This window comes from Hyposmocoma kahamanoa, unplaced genomic scaffold (assembly GCF_003589595.1).
Source record: "Hyposmocoma kahamanoa isolate Upper Pololo Valley unplaced genomic scaffold, ASM358959v1 65, whole genome shotgun sequence".
Lineage (NCBI taxonomy): Eukaryota > Metazoa > Arthropoda > Insecta > Lepidoptera > Cosmopterigidae > Hyposmocoma > Hyposmocoma kahamanoa.
In genome coordinates, this window is record NW_020653853.1 from 3292714 (window position 1) to 3309218 (window position 16505).

The window sequence follows — 16505 nt, forward strand, 5'->3', positions numbered from 1 at the left end:
TACGATTTTAACGCCCTATAAGTTCGGACACTTTTTAGCGCGGACCCTACGTCCATATAATTGTAAGTCAATGTCAAAACGTCGTAACTTGCAATAATAGGTATTGATGGATTGAACTTTCAACGATATGCCAACAGGGTAAAGTTTAAAAATTATATTAACAATCCAGAATTTCTTATTTCTTTTTAAATTTGAAACTACGACCAATCAATATCAAGATTTTGTAGTGTTCCAGATTAAGAATGTGTGAGTTTTGACAACATCGGCTCTCATATAGGGTTTTTAGCCACCGAAACAATGAATTTATTGCAACCCAAATTTCCCGATCGCATAATTTCACGAAATTCAGCCGTTAAATGGCCAGCGCGATCATGTGATTTAACACCGCTGGATTGTTTTTTATGTTAAAGACAGAATCTGTACGGATACAATCAAATCAATTGCAGCCTTAAAGCTCAAAATTCGTGAAGTGATTAACGAAACAAACCCACCATTTTGTCAAAAAGTGATTAAAAACTTTGATAAAAGAATCGACATCTGTAACTGTGGTCGCGGTGGACATTTATCAGATATCATTTTTCATTCGTAATTGCCAAACCTTACTTTTTTAATACAATAAAAATTTGAATCATTGTCATCTAAATTTATTGTTTTATTTTGATTTACAAAACAAAGTTCTTGTTGAAAAACCCTGTAGTAATCGAGACTTAAGGCTTTTCCATTGTTTTTTTCTTCCGTGCTTTCAACCACCCTCCTGTAATATTTTCTAAATTGGACTTTATAAACGGTAAATTTTTTGAAACGTTGTCCTTTGTCAGTGGTGAGAATATGGACGGCACCGGCAGAGTAAGTACTTACAAATCTAGTTGTTCGAACATCTGATCTTGGGTAGAATTAACAATTTCATGCAAAACACACAGATCCGAAATTTCCCTACAATTTTCGGGACTGTACCTCTATTATGAGCTTAAAATGGCAGTAAAGTTGTCGTTAGAGACTGTGAAGACTACGTAACAATTTTCTGTGTCAAATTGTACAGCGCACATACAATCACAAGAAGAAGTAACAGTTTACATACGAATACTACTTACTGACGTACCGCCTTTCAAGCAGAGGCCGAATCCACATAATAATAAATACCGTAGAAGTGGTTAGGTAGCAACTGACGCGTGCCAACATTAGGTCTGGAAAGACCTACTTGAGCTCAGTGCGCCTTTTTGGCTTTGTATGGTATGGTTGTGTCAATCTTTAGCGTAAATACTCTGAAATTGCAGAAAAATGCCTTATTGTGTTGTTTTGGAGTGCAAAAATGGTAGCTCTATCAAAAATGTTACCCGTAGTAGTAGGGGAAATACGTACAAAATGACATATATGGACAAAATTACATAGTTGACATAATTTGAAATTGGCGGACTCTAGCACGCAACTGACAACTGCATCATATGACCCAAGTGGTTTTTACTAACCTGGCAAAGCGTGAACTCACCCCTTTCATCCGTCCCAGTGTCGTCGCGGAAGACAGAGGTTTTGTACGTGACGAGTTTTTTCTTTATATAACGCATAACCATTGACTTACAAATAAATGGACGACGGGTCTAATACAAAAACCACGAAAAAAATGTCCCAAGTCAACCTATTCGAAATTTAAATTGTAATGTCATCGCAGTATCGCGCTGTCAGTAGAACAAACGAAGACTAAAGCGGAGTTTGGCGCTCTGTATACGATTTTAGCGCCTTACAAGTGCGGACACTTTTTAGCGCGGACCCGACGTTCATATAATTGTAAGTCAATGCGCATAACGCACACACTCAACATAGACCCGCACTAGGGAAACCCTGTGTCGCGGGTGCCACGGACACACAAATAGACAACCACAAATTACACCCAAACTCACGAGAGAAATAAATATAGGTCATACAAATATTTCTCCCGGCCCGGGAATCGAACCTGGGACCTCTGCGTGGCAGTCCGGCATGGTAACCGTTCGGCCACGGAGGCAGTTAAAGCTTTACGGCAAGTGTTTCTATATGAATGATAAGTTTTTCGCTAATGTACCTGTTGTTGTTGTATTTGTTTTATCCCAAAATAGTTTGTTGTTGCCCTCAAATAAGATTGAAAAAAAAATTGTGTGTTAATTTTTGAATTTCCATTTTTAAAACCGTTCTATGGCCAAAACGACGTATACACACAACCGTTACAATGACATAGGTATTACTTACTTAAGCACTCATTAAAGGAGTTCAACTTAATTCACTTAAGTTATTCATTATAAGTTTCATTATAATAATATATATCATAACTTTCTTCAGCCCCAAAAGGACATTTTATTACTGGACAAGGGAAAAGGAAAAACCAAAGACTCGGCAGATCTATTTTGTTCTAACTGCTACTCGGAATATAAGGGAAATTCATGAGAAATTAAATCGAAAAATGATCCCATAGCTCCCCCAACAAAGAAGAGACTAAACGTCACTACAAAGTTGTTTGAAGATGACAGCGAAGAAGAAAATTTTCCTTGCAACCCTCGAGTTAACGAAGAGGACTGTCCTTGCATATATTGCACCGATCTTTTTTCTCGATCTTAACCCGGAAAAGGCTGGTTACGATGATGCTTAAATTTTTTTTTTTTATTTTTTTTTATTGTGACTCGGCAAAATGATTGCACCGCGCCTGATGGAAAGTATACAGTCCAAAGATGAGAGTAACGGATGGAAAACACAAATATCTTCACTCCGTCACTATCATTTTGCCGGTCTGGCCAAATGCTTCTTCACAGTACGTTTGAAGGACCCGATGTTATAGAGGGGAGGGAATACATGCGCCGGGAGTTGGTTCCACAATTTGATGGTTCGGCATAAAAACGAATTGCCAAACTTTTTAGTGCGGGACGGTATTGAACTGACCGTCCAACTGTGGCAACGCAGTCCGGCACGGGTGGTCCGCTGATGGAAAGGAGAGGAAGGGATAAGGTTGAATAACTCTTCAGAGCACTCACCGTGGTACAGACGATAGAATACGCTAAGAGACGCTATATCTCTGCGAAGCTGTAACGACTCCGCATGCTCAGTTACATGAGGATCGTTGACAACACGGAAGGCGTAGCGCTGCAGTCCATCTAGGGCATCGAGCAAGTACTTGGCAGAGCCGTCCCAAAGGTGCGAACAGTACTCCATTAAATTTTTTGTATTGGGCTCACGCTTCTTACCCTAAAGAGCAAAGCGTTTTATTTGTAAACTTTGTCAATAATTGTATAGTTTTAACATGTGTGTCATTTTGTCCATTGTATATGACAAAATGGTTTTTGATTGATCTCATTTAAACTAAGAATTATGTTTTCTGTTGTTTTTCGTTATGTTTATATATTATAATGTTTGTTACTGTCAGTAAATAATGAACCAAAGACTATTGGTGTAAAATATGACTGTGTTATGTATTACCACTATGTATATTATGTGTATTATGACAAAAAAATAGAATCCTATGTCATTTTGTACGTATTTCCCCTATTTCATATCAACGGTAAGTCTTATCTTATTTTAATACATTTTTAATTTACTGTTTATCGAATTGATTCAGATGTTAATCATTCGTCGCAGTCCAACTACAGAGGTGGCAGCACGTTGAATAAAATTTCAATATAAAGCCAAAACGTCGCAACTTGCAACATTGAACTTTCAACTATATTAGCGACTGGGTAACGTTTGAATTATATTAACATTCCAGAATTAGTTACATCCTTTTAAATTAGAAACAATGGCTAATAATTATCAAGATTTCGTAGTATTAATGATTTGTTTTTGTGCGGTTTGGCGACAGCGATTCCACTTCCATTGTTTTTTTTGGTTACCTACCGGTAGACCGAAATTACATTTTCCAGAAATAGCGTTTGGTCAAAATTTCATAACCTCGAAAGTAACTTTGAGAGGAAAATAGTTTTTCTTTTAAACCTAACTTAACCGAACCTAATCGTGTCTTTTCGATAAACATTCAACATATCCTGAAAGAACAAGTGTTTCGTTATAATTCGGTTTTCGGTGTAATGAAAATTCGAACAAAGGTTATTGCGAACAAAAAAAAATTTGCGAGCTTGTGATAGGTTACCGTTTTTTTTCTTCCGTGGCCGGATCGAATCCAGACTCCAGCTTCTGAGTTTTTCGGAATATATGTGCGAAATTTAATTTGAATTTTACCATGAGCTTTTCGTTGAATGAAAACATCGTAATGTAACCTGCACGCTGTAGAAGGTCCACAACCCTTGGAAAACGAGTGAAGAATCCAGCGTGGCGGAACATGGCCCAAAACCACGCCTGAGAGGAGATCTGTGCCAGCAGAGGAACGTTAAATGGGTTGATATGATCATGATGTAAGATACTCGCCGATTGTAGCCCAGGGTGCGCCTTTCGTACGTCATTGCGGGGAGTCATCCCTTTAAAAAGGCTTTAAAACGTTGGTTGGTTCGAAAAAACAAATTAACGCGATTTAGATCCGAAAAAATCTTTGTCTTCTCGTATGTAAGAGTGGTTACACACGGCGATGCAAACGCGCGATTGCATCGATGCGCCGCGCGCATCTATCACGCTGTTTAAAATCGCGCACAATCTATTTCAATATTTTATTTTCGTACAATAGCAAAATATGATGAATAATTAAAATTCATGGGACAAAAATTGTTGTTTATAATGTTAGTAACATAGTCCTGCAAGGTTGTTGGTATTACAAATAGCCGTGTATGCAATGCAATCGCGCGTTCGCGAAACGCGCGATGGCATCGCTACACTTGCGATTTATAAGCGATTGCTTCGACACAAACGCACGACTGCATCTATACAAACGCGCGATAGCATCGTTGCAATCGCCTATAAATCCCAAGTGTATGACGATGCAATCGCATGTTTGTATCGATGCAGTTGCGCGCTTGCATAGCGTTTGCATCGCTGCTAAAAATCGCGCGCGTGTGTAAAGGTAGACGATTAGCGATGTAAAGGTAGACGATTAGCGACTGCATCGCTTTGATCGCTGCTAAATGTCGCCGTGTGTAATCGCTCTAACAATCGCGATATCCTAAAACGTAAGTTGCATCCGTTTTCAGTGAAACAGGTCGTTAAATTAAATCAAGTTCATATTTTTAAATGAACTTTTGGCTTTATTGATCGATCACGTAGAATAACCGTTGAGTTGTAAAGAACTTACGAAATCGGTGGTAATAGTTCTAGTTTTACTTTTGTAATTTAAAATGAGAAATCGAATTTAAACGCCCGTTGGTCAATGTAGTTTCAATGGAGGTTTAACTTATCCATTTAGTTGGACCGCTGTAAACACCATGGATTCGTAGCTCGAGGGGTCAAAGTAAAATAGTTCAGTACAAATGCTAGTACATTATGAACCGGGATTGAATGAAGCCTTCATAGCGTGAGAGCGTACTCAATTGAAAATGTTTACTGGACCGCTTTCAACTGAAATAAGAAAATGGCGGATAATGGCAAATTCATTTTTGATGCCATTTTCCTTCCACATACATACTAAAGACTAGTGATGCAAACGGTGATAGCGGAAATAGAAACAGATTTTCAAATTACATCTTCGGATCGTCCAGCGGAAACGGAAGCGGTAGTGTAAATACTATAGTGTCGCCTTAGATACGCGTTTTCATTAAATTCGTGTTTACTAATTTTTTTTGAAGAAAAAACTTATAACTTCTTTCTCAAATACATTTTTTTAAATAATATAGTATCAGAAAGAGGTATAATGTAAGTAATTAAAATGCTAAGTACAAACTTTATTGCTTTTACTACATTTCACACCACATTTTTATCTTCGTGCTGGAGTCACATACGAAGTTATTCACTCTAAGACGACGATAAAGACCCAACGGAATAGTTCCAAACAGGGTTTGTTTTTGGTTTCATAAATACATTTAAAACAAAACTGTTTAAAAAAAGGCGCGCCATCGTGTCGCCAACGTTGTAAACATCCGATTACAGTTCCTTTATAAAAGTTTTGGAAGCAGAAATGGAAACAATGTGAAAGGCATGCGGAATTTCCGCAGTTGCGGAAGCAGAAGCAAAGTATTGTTACATCACTACCAAAGACTCTCATTGAATAAAGTCAACACTATGATTGTCAGAAATCTGAATAAGAGAATTACTTAACGTAAATTTCTAGTAACACACAACAAACGTAAAAAAATCTTAAGTCTTTTCACCGGAAGAGAAGCGGAATTAGATCAAGTAATTTAGGAATTTACTTTTAAATAACGATATTACAAAAAATATACGACGTACCTACGGATATTGTCTAAAGAATGTGCTAATGTGTTACACGATAGCATGTACTTTATCTGATCATATAAAATCCTAAAAACAGGCGAAAATAAAATTCTAAGACGAATTATTTAATAATAAAATAATCTAACTTTTTCAATAAAAACCAACGAACTTTTTACATCATTTTTATATGGCGATTTTTCTCTTTAAGTACTATGGAGAACCTACTGAATTTTGGTTTTCATCGGAAGCCCTATTAGTTGTTAAATTCACATTCAACCCTAAAGGAGTTGTTCCTTTAGTGGTACTAAAATAAATGGAAAATGTAACCAGGTTATTAGTTGATTTTTTGTAAAGAGCTCTCAAAATCTAGAAAGTCTGAATTAAAAACAAATTATTTTTAACCTGCAATTACCAGAAAATCGTTAGGGACTTTTAGTACTATGTGAAGTAAAACGGAACGCAATTGATTGAAACTGATTTTTATGTATTTTTTGGCTAATGGGCCGGTGGCCAATGCCATAAAAAATATTGACAGATCAGATGTCAAAGTCATTCTTGTTGCAATATAATTATGTAGCCAATTAGAAATAATGATTTTGAATATTTTAGCGTTTAAATGTTGCTGCTTTTCGGACTTTTTTTAGTGACGCAGTGTTGCTGGAATTAATTTAACATATCTACCACACTTTTGTTTTAAATAAATAAATAAGCAGGTCACAATATTTTTTTTATTATTTTGCTAAGCTCTTTAATTCAAGCTTATATCTAGCAAAAAAAATTGAGGCTGGTTAATTTTTTCTGGGAATAAAGTACCAAGCTCCATATTAATTCGGTGCAAGTCCTTTTTAAATTGCCCAGCGGTATAACGACGACATCGCGCCGCCTAGCTCACCATCGCGCGCTTGTTGGCGTCATATCTGAGACAATTTTAAAATGTCCGGGACGAGTCGTGCGCCTGGTGGTAGGCGACACGTCTTTCCATAACAGTTGCAGTGTCACACAGAGCTATAAATCGCAAAGACCTTATTAGCACTGCCACTGCGCCCGTCCCTGTGACGCAAATTGACAAGTCCCATGTGCCTGTAATTTCGCCAGCACCTTTAGGGAGATGCCACACGAATGTTGCGTCGTCGCAATTGCGTTGTACTGTTTATACATCAGAACGACTTGCCACACGGTGCGTTGAAAAACAATCAGATTGTTAGTTTGTATCAATGCTACAAAATTTATATTGTAAATGTTTACAAACGTTTATTTACAAAATGCAACCCCTAGAGTTTCCTGCTCAGTTTTCTCAGGAGGAATCTTACGAGTGTGTTGTCGTGTTTAATCAATTTGACGGTTTCTGGTGAAATTCGCTTATCTACGAAATAAAGATATTATTTGGCTTTGTGTTTTCCACTGAGACCAGATTCCTAGAAACTGTGTTTTCTTTCTTTAGTAGGCCGTTTTTTCACATAATTAAACTATTTCTTTGGTATGGTAAGGCCGACCAGAATAACATAAATATTTTTTTAAATTTTAAATTGCGTATATTTGTTTTTTCGAACAAACCAACCGTTAGGGCACGTTCAGGCTCCTTATGTGTCGGCAGATGCCCTGATGCAGAGGGCCCTGTAAAAAGCCCGTTGGTTTCTTTAAAAAATATATGTATGTGCGAGATTTAAATTCCAAACAAAGTTCCATTACCTTTGTTTACACTAAGAGATAAAACATAAGAATATTTTATCAAAACTTTTCTTCAATGTACGTTAAGAAATGACAGGAAGGAGCAGGTGGGAACACAAACTTTTTCGCAGAATTTTTTTGAGCCGTCTTAATTGGAAGATTTGGCAGTACTGTGTCCAGAATCAGGGGGCATTGAGAAGAGGCATTAACTATAATGACATTGCGGGTACACACGAGTCCTCAATGCCCACGAAAGTTCGCCGCGAATATAGGATAGTAGTCATTTTCGAGCATACCAGTGCCAACCCAATTAGGAGTCGCCATGACAGAAAGAACAGTCGGAAAGAATAGGACGTAATTTTTGCAGTTTTCTTTAATATTTCTGGGATACATGAATATTCTTTCTAGGCCTTTTCATGGCAAAATACTTAATATTTTTAACCGACTTTAAAAAAGGCGGAGGTTCTCAATCCGTCTGTAATTTTTTTGTATGTATATTACGCGTAACGCAGCATATTTGTGAACTGATTTTGATGATTCTTTTTTTGTTAGAAAGAGGATACTTCAATATTGGTCCTATTTAAATTTAAAGAAAATATTCCACCTCTAAAGGTGGCAAACTAGGGGATGAATCCAGTTTCACGCACTTTCCCGATTGACTTACATTGACTTACAAATAAATGGACGACAGGTCTAATACAAAAACCACGAAAAAAATGTCCCAAGTCAACCTATTTAAACGTAGTGACATGTAAAGGAATATGAAAAAGCTAAAACCTTGAATTTAAATTGTAATGTCATCGCAGTATACCGTCTAATTTTGCTTGCTTCGCTGTCAGTCGAACAAACGAAGACTAAAGCGTGAATGACGCCCTGTATACGATTTTAACGCCCTATAAGTTTGGACACTTTTTAGCGCGGACCCGACGTCCATATAATTGTAAGTCAATGTTTCCCGGTAACCGATTTCAATAAAACTTGTCAAACATATGTATTTCCACGAACTTTTGAGGTCGGCTCTTTTAGTACTCTATACTGAGATGGAAAACACCTTTCGTCCTCAGCAAGATTGACATTTACCATGATTTACCATGTTATGACTGAGAATAAAGCCACATTCCATCACATGTCAATAGTGCGATTATCATTTATTTTTCTTCCATCCTCTAAGGTTTATCACATAAAAGCAGGGCTTGAAGTGACAATTATCATAGATATTTGTCGAGATCTTAACACGATAAATTATCTTGCAAATTATAAGATTTATTGAAACAATAAAATGATGTCACTGCCGTACCATGTTTGTATCCAAACAAGTCAAATATCATTCTCAAAAGAAACCAAATCGTAAAAGTTTTCTTCGTGTTTGTTTAGTTTTCTCACTATTTGTAAATATTAGCCAAATTAAATTAAAGAGGCAAAACTATCAATCAGCATGAATAATTATCGGATATGTACCGGATAATGTTCATTATCCATTAAAATAAATTTAGTATCAGTAGAGCTCATTGTGACAGAGTTCGTCCAGGGAAGTACTGCCAGCTTATCTATTTCTGCCGCCAAGTAGTAATGTCAGCATTACCGTGTTCCGGTTTTGAAGGGTATACAGGTACATGAGTGTCAACTTATGCCTCTGGGTGACGACAGGCGCAATGGCAGTGCCACTCAGATCTTTGCGATTTAAAGCTTTGAGTGGCACTGCAACTGTTATGGACAGGTTAGGTAGTAGCAGGTTACACGAACTTACTATCAGGCGCACGAGCTATCCGCTCAGTCACTTGATATGGTAAAAAAAAATCTTGATAACTTCAAACCCTGTATGAACGTAATAAAAATAATACAAACTATTTGAAGCAAAATATAGCGGGCTTTACACAGACACTCTATCGCGCGTTATAAGGCAATCATGCGCGATTGATTTGATGCGGTCTATCCTGAGCTGAGGAATTGGAACGACGGGTCCCTCAGGCGTAGCCTACATTTGGTGCCAACAAACAAACGCTACGTGGCAAAATACAAATTTAAAGTCTTCGAACAGTGTGTCATGCCCGTGCTCGTCTTTGTTACGGAAACCATGACTCTTACAAAGAACTCCGCCGAGAGGTTACGAGTCACACAGAGAGCAATGCTCGGAGTTACAATGTTTGGATCCGAAATAGGACCAAAGTTAAAAATGTCATGGTTGTCGTGACGAAGAAAAGGTGGGCGTGGTCTGGGCACATTGCGAGAATGGACGAGAGTTGCTGGACAAGCCGAGTACTTGAGTGGAGGACCCAGAGCGGAAATCAGAGGGCGCGGCAGACCACCACAGCGCTGGTTGGACGACATCCGACGACACGGAGGTCAGGGCTAGATTAATCGAACACAAGATCGCCAAGCGTGGGAGAAGAGGGAAGAGGCGAACACCCAAGATTGGATAATAAAACGGTCGCCATGACGATGATGATAATCCTGAGCTATTTAGCCTTTACACGGACGCTCTTTACGTTGTAACAAAAACGAGCACGAGCAATAGCGCTTTATGTATCCGACAGAGTTACTGTGGGGTACATAAAGGGGCTGTTATGTGACATTTTAAGCACAAAAAAGTTAACGACTAATTTCATTAATAGAATTATTAAACCCTCTCCGAAAAAGATATTATTTTGCTTATTATACTCAGGGTGCGATAATTTTGTGATTTTTCCACTGCTGCCCTTGTACAAATTGATATGTCATGTTATTATTATCTAATTGGCAATGAAGGCATCCTTTGTTCAACAAACACCGACTGCAGATGATTTGTTAATTTAATTAGTACCCTTTGTTTATAGTTGCTGTCTCACTCAATGTAACGTGATTGTTAGTAATTCATATGAAATACCTGCAGTATTGAGTCATCCGTTGGAAATTTGCAACCACACATTACGTAAATCAGTAGTGTTTTGATATTGTTTAACCCAATACTGCTATTTTTTTATAATACTAGTGACGGGACGAATAAGAAGTGCGCCTGGTGGTAACTGACACTCCTATCTATAACAGTTGCAGTGCCATTCAGAGCTTTAAATAGCAAGGATCTTAGGCCTTATTCCGAGTGGCGATGGCAATCGACGTGTGGATCCACCCGCTCGTAGCCGCTTCCGTACTGTGAAAGGGAAGAGGCTAAGACCCGCGCGCCCGCACCTGCGCCGCGCCTGCACTCAAAGTGAGCCCTTAGAGGCCCTGCCACTGCGCTGTTCACCCTGAGGCATAAGTTGACAAGTCTCGCCTGTAATTTCACAAGCACCCTTACCCTTCCAATCCGAAACGCAGTAATGCTAAACTAATTAGCGGCAGCAATAGGTAAGCTGGCAGTGCTTGCCTGGACGAACTCTGTCACAATGAGCTCTACTGCTACTAAATTTATTTTAATAGATAATTGACATGGTAATAATCCGGTATATATCCGATAATTATTCATGACGATTCATAGTTTTGTCTGTTTAATATTACACCGCTAGGCACTGCAACGCTATGGACAGGCGTGTCGTTAACCACCACATCGACCTGTTCGTACAGTCACTCGAAGTCAATAAAAAAAGATACACAAGAGTCTATATTACCTTAGCTCGAATTAAAATCTTTCCCGTACTGATACGGTTTAATTTGCTTGGGTCTAACGGCGAAATTAAAACCATTTGAAAGTATACGTGTCCTATTTAGTTCAATTGATATAAAAACAAAATTGGTATTTAAATATAGCGGTTTTCTCGTAAAATTTCAAGGTAAGTTTATGTTTTTTTTTCTATCGTAAAAATTTTTAGAAATTGTTTTTCACACCACATAGTATATCTTCAATTTTACTATATACTTTTTCTAAAGCGATTAATTCAACACTGTCACTGTTTGCTAATGCCATTTGAGGTTGTATAGTCTTAAGAATCTTGTCGCCTACACAATATAACACTAGAGTCATTCCAAAGTCATAACAAAAGTTTAGAGTTATTATTGACAAAATTGTTTAGGAATAGTGACATTCCGCTTTGAATTTCACTAAAATGTCACTTAAATTTTAAGCTTAGATGTCCTCTATAATATTTAATGGCGCCATAACCATTAGTAAGGGCGAAACCCGCCCCGAAGAGCGAATTAATTTAATTTCACTTAGTCAACTCGGTTCGGGGAATTAATTCTGTACATTGTATTGCGACATCGGAACTGAACGAACAGTACAATTTCTGTGTTCGAGGTCAGCGACTTTTTAATGAAACTTAGGACATTTAATTTTTTAATTACATCGATCGATTTGTTCTAACGCAAGTCACCAGAGCAGTAGCAAGAAAAATTGTTTTGCTAGGTGAAATGGTTTAGGTATTTGCTATTAACTACAGTATTACAAAAAAATATATGATATACCTACAAATACAAATAATTTATTTTACAAATGAACTTGTGTAGGTACATTACAATTTAAGTACGACAAAGAATCAGGTAACACAACTCAGTTGTAGCGTACAGAGAATTTCCTACGATTCCTGCACTAGGCAAAGCCTGTCTCGCAGGTAATCGATAAAAACATTGTTACTATTATTAATACAAAGATCGAACACTCAGAAAAAATTCCTTCGATCCGGTCGGATTCGAACCGACGTCTTCTTGCATACCGTGCCACACGCTATACCTGATGTGTAAGGTGCCAGAGTCATAAAATAAAAATAAATAAGTATTCATGTATGTCAAAATGCACTTCCTCCCTGTACCCATGTGCTTTCTATAAGTTACAATAAATCTAAATTGTTAAAGTCTATAATATTCTTTCATTCTAATATAACAATACCAACTAAGCCACGGAACGAACCAACGGACCTCACGAATTTTTCTATGTGCTTGCGTCGTGTCTTTATACTTGGTCTTTCAACGACTTTTTAGTTGTAGCGCCATCTATGAGAAATCTATTACAGATTTATCACCCAGTTAGTACCTTTACAGCTACCAGTCCCAGCGAGAGATGTCGCTATTCACTGTATTAATTAATTCAATAAAAATTTAATTAACATTGTTATTGTTAAAAGAATAACGGCAAACCAAAGAGATTTTTGTTAGTAGATTATTTAGATTATTATTATATATTACATTGTTTTATTTTATAATAACAATATATTTTTTAATAAAAGTCAGATTTCTAGTGCAGCCATCTTAAAATGTTTTAAACGATTCTCACATGATGCAAGTTTTGCAGCTAATTTGCAAGAATAGGTTAAATGCAACATGAACCTTTTCTAAAAGCAATGGGATGCATAAAAGCCGCCCCTATATCCTTTTACTGTTAGCTATCCTCCTGCCCAATATAGGAACTCCCACAACTGCAATCAATCTTGTAAACGCCCGGAGATTGAAAGGGGATTACATCCTTAGGTGATCTGACATGCCCCGTGACCTTAGATAACGGCGTAAACACAGTTTTTATAGAGTACTTTTTTAGTACTGTACCGATTTTGTCCGTTATTCCTTTCACGTAAGGCATGAACGCTGGTTGCCTTAAAACGTCAGGACGTTTCCGTTTAGTTTTCCGCTTTAGCTTTTTGGTTGCCGTCTGTTCACTCTGTATCCGTTCCACATAAGGACCTTCTGAACGTGAGATATCTCATTCTCCAAGAATTCAGGATCACAAAGATCGTATGCTCTGTTTATCAGAGATCTTCCAACAGACTGTAGGTGACGGGGATGGTGGTGAGACAGAGCGTTTAAATACATCAAGTATCGCCCGACAAGTCGCCGGATGTCGTGAGTGTTGTATGTCGGTCTAGTGAGAACCATAGTGCACAAATAAATAATGAAGATCAAGTGCGGGTAGTTAGAAAAACTAAAGAATGTTGACGCCCGCCTCTTCAGTCCCTTCGAGACCATGAACGTTACAATATGTCCGAAACGTCGAGGCAAATAAAATAAAATATGTTTTATACGTGACTAAGTCCCGAATTAAAAATCAAATAATGTGTAAAAATCGTGAAAGTTAAAATGAAAGTATCGTATGTCATGTTCATTAAATTTATTAATTAGCAATAATATATATTATTATGGACGCACTTCTACGGGACGAAATCTTTCACAAGGAGCTATACTGTTATTAAAATATTCTTATCAATTACCCGAAACATACTTGCATATAATGCTTGTACATAAACGCTTTTATGTATCTATTATAATAATCATTTAAATCATTCAGCTGTTACAATACAAATAGTTATGTGAGCATAGCTTACGTCTATTCCGTTTGCGCCCACTCTTGAGTCAGCCTAAAACAACATACAAGGGAATTTGGATCGACAAACACGTCGGATTTCCGATATACTCGGAATACTATTTGCTATATCCCTTTTTGGCTTGTAATAACTATTTTTCAGCTAAGGTATTTTCCATGTTGTTTCGGTATGGTCTCGTATAAATATGATGCCTAGATACCTACTTATTGATCGCCTATAATATTCGATATTCTTTTTTTAAGTACGATATAAAATGCACACTGTACAGGGTTGCAATGCACCAACCACCAGGGCGATTGGGTTATTGAACGAGTTCCTTGCATTCGACCAGGGCTGGTCTTATACTGTCTTTGTCGAGGAGACAAACACGTTTCGTCGAGAAATGGACTAAATACTCGCGGTGTAATGTCATTCGGCGAGAGCGCGAACGTTTGTCGCTTTCCTTAGCATGTTGCGTTCAAAAGCGAGTTACCTATTCGCATTTTGACAGTTTTCATTTGTCATAGAAGTGACTATAATATTCCAAAAAAACAATAAACATTATCTTGTTCTTTGTATTAATAATACAACAAACTAGAGCAGCAATTTCACAAAAAATAATTGAATGTCATGATGGTGAAGCATTTTGACATTCAATAAAAATGTAATTGCAGTTAATAGCGAGTACTTAACTGGGTGACGAAATACTTTCATATATTTCTCATAGATGGCGCTACGGCTAAAAAGTTGTTGAAAACTGAATACAAAGATCCGATAACGATAAACATTTGTTCATTATTTCTACATGTTGAAAATCAAAACCCTTCATTTTCATTATAAAACTTCATGTTATTTGAAAATTGGAAAGTTCAGCCCCGCTCTCCCGTACCAAAGAACTCTATGTGAAGTCTTTATGCAATACTAAGAATGAAAGCTTCGTGCTAATACAACAAAATACAGTTTCGAAAACGATTCCAACACGTTGAACCCGTTCAAACGTCGTTACGAGGACAAACACACCAATAACAATTCACTGGTAGCAAGAGGGTATACCACAATTCCTAGAACGAAGACCGAGTCACGTTTGCGCGTTACGTTTATTTTATTTGACTCTATCAAAGAGTGTAATCATTGGAACTGAACGCTAGGTCAATAACCAAAAGTTATTTGAATAGAAATATATACGCATTTTTTGAAGACTTGTATTTATGAAAATATTATTAACAATAAATAATAATAGGGGTTTAAATATGAAATTGCCGATTTATTTTACTGGCCACTTTAAATTAAAATTAAACCTGTATGGTGTCCGATTTCAGAGCGAAAATCTGAGTACCTAATTTTCGAATACGAATTTCCACATGGAGTTAACGTAGCAGAAACTGTCAATGCTGTATTTGGAGAGGATACGGCATACGCAAATACGGCAAACGCCGGCAATACGGCAAATTACGACTTGAAGAAAGAACCACGAGGAAGACCAGTCACAAATGTAAATAACGTTGAATTGAAGGTAATGATGGAAGCCGATCCGTATCAAACTACCACGAAACGTCATGGTTTAATGTTAGCATACCCACAATATGACATATGGCGTTTGAATAATGACGACGGAACTCGCAGCAAAACAGCTTCACCGTTATTGCTCTATGATAACGCAACACCTCACACTGCTTGAGAAACAGTTTTACTACTACAAGACCTGCAGATATAAATTATCCATCATCCTACATATTCGTCGGACCTCGCCCCGACCGACTACCATTTTTTCCCGCAATTTGATTTTTTTTCGTATGGAAATAAAATTCCCAGGAAGCAGTACAAAAATCCCTTCACACAGCTGTGGAGTCCAGGTCTCCAGACTTCTATCGCAAAGGTTTAAATGACCTTCCGATTACATGGCAGAAATGTATAGACAACAAGGGAAAAAACTTTGATTAAACAAATATATTTAATCTTAAAAAAAATTGTTTTAATTTTTCAGTGCAAAACGGCAATTTCATACTTTAACCCCTAATATTTTGGTAGCACTAGAGCTTTTCATAAAATTGTTCGTGAAGGTAAGTACTGTCATTATACATTATTTCTGCCGCCAAGCAGAAATATAAACATTACTGCGTTCTGATTTTCAAGGATTATTAATGGTGCTGGTGAAATTACAAGCACATGGGACTTGTTATGTCTCAGGCGCACTGGCAGTGCACCTCAAGTGCGATAAAGTCTCTGGGTGGCACTGCAATTGTCCTGCATGGTGGTTACCACCTGGTATACGACTTGCTCGACTCATCATTTGATAATTATAAAAAATGTACACGGATTAAAAAAAATTTTTCGCAAAATTTCCTGCTGCTGATGTGCCTCTGTGAC

The 16505-nt window shown here is 37.4% G+C and overlaps 1 protein-coding gene across 1 annotated transcript in view; it reads right to left on the minus strand.

Annotated features, from left to right (window-relative positions):
* The window catches only part of LOC113231494 (rho-related GTP-binding protein RhoN-like), an 89693-nt gene that overhangs the window by 62766 nt on the left and 10422 nt on the right, over positions 1-16505 (minus strand). The window lies entirely within an intron of this gene.